The 1422-nt window shown below is 37.2% G+C and overlaps 1 protein-coding gene across 2 annotated transcripts in view; it reads right to left on the bottom strand.

The window, feature by feature from the left end:
• Positions 1-833, bottom strand: part of LOC137997755 (uncharacterized) — a 121205-nt gene extending 120372 nt beyond the window's left edge. Inside the window, exon 1 of one of the 2 annotated variants that reach the window (XM_068843984.1) lies at positions 779-833. The gene's annotated coding sequence lies outside the window, so the exon portion shown is untranslated. The remainder of the gene's footprint in view (positions 1-778) is intronic. The other variant, XM_068843970.1, reaches the window with a different exon arrangement.
• Between the last annotated feature and the right edge of the window lie 589 nt (positions 834-1422).

The raw sequence follows: 1422 nt of genomic DNA, 5'->3' as shown, positions 1-1422 counted from the left end.
GACGTACTTGTCAGGGTTGCGCACAGGGTTGCGTTTGAATAAAAGGAAGGTCGTTTGCAAAAACGAGTGATAAATTTAATTTTGATGAGAAAAACGCGCCATAGTTGCCACGTATCGATGTTTGATGGCTGTATGCTATTTGTTTTGACTGAAGAGGTCCGGAGCTCATGCTGTTAGGGTAGATAATTAAAATGGCTTGTGAATTGATAACCACAGTAAGGAGCTCAGTCTGTGAAAACATTATTGTCGTTATTCGTAATACTAAGAATACATAAAGGTCAATATTTGGGTAGAAAAAGCTGTATAAACCAGTATTCATCTGATGCCGTTGTGGTTATTTCTCTTATTTCATGGCAAAAAAGATGTTTTTGAAGCCATTGTTATTTAAAATAATTCATGATACTAAATAAGTAATATTTTGCCGGGTAACTGAATTGTGAATTATGAATTACCGGTAATGAAAGAGTATACGCTGCATACATAATTGTGTGCGTTATAATTATGACCGCCAATGAGTAAAGCGCAATTTCGTTTAATGTAAGCGTATTCCTGTTTTTGGGTCAGTTTTTTTATACAGTGTGGATTAGGAGGACTCGCTCAGCGAAAGGTGGCGATTCGACTAAAGGACGCATCAATATATTATTATTTAGCATATTGGTGAGCAATGCTCTAGAAAACAAAATTTAGGCACGAAGCAGTTTAAAGAGGGTCAAAAATAACATTATCTTTGTATGGGTGATAACACGAAGGAAAAATGAAATATCCTTAAATTACTCACCTTACAAATTCATAGGAGCCGTCGTTTAATTCTTCTGATATACGGTAGATGCCCCGTAGCAACATTCACGTTTTTCCGAGTTCGGCAGCAATTATCATCACATCAATCATCAAAATTGGCAGGAACTGTTTCCCTGTCACGCTTTTAAAGCAAGTACACCGGGGGAGTGGGAGGTAAAGTTGGACGAAACAGATTGACTAAACCGAGACCAGCAAGTTGTTACGGTTTTTCTCTCAAATTTGGCCTGAAACAATTTGGTCCAACATTTATTTTTATATTTTGAAGAAAGGGAAAGTGGAAACCTGACGGGAAGTTATTTTCTTGCTGACGTAAAAGGACTGAATAAGATTGTGATATTAAGCTTAAGGAAGTCTATTCAGGCGAAGAGGAATTCGAAAATGAATGTTCTTGGCACATTTTATCATGATTAGCTAACTGTTCGTGAATTAAATTCTGACGTCAAGAGAGAAAAGGAGCGCAAAAATTATCGTCTTGTGCTCAGCGTTGTTGTTTCACTGACTATGGCGGACAAATGCCTCTTACCATTATTAAATTTGCGTCGTATTAGACAAGTAGAGACGTTTCGCATGAGCATGCCCATTCCATATTAACCCAGCCCAGTATGTTTAAAGTTCTTTAAAAAA

The sequence above is a fragment of the Montipora foliosa genome, chromosome 3, assembly GCF_036669935.1.
Source record: "Montipora foliosa isolate CH-2021 chromosome 3, ASM3666993v2, whole genome shotgun sequence".
Lineage (NCBI taxonomy): Eukaryota > Metazoa > Cnidaria > Anthozoa > Scleractinia > Acroporidae > Montipora > Montipora foliosa.
The sequence above is the reverse complement of the archived record's forward strand: the minus strand, read 5'-3'. Positions and strand labels throughout refer to the sequence as shown.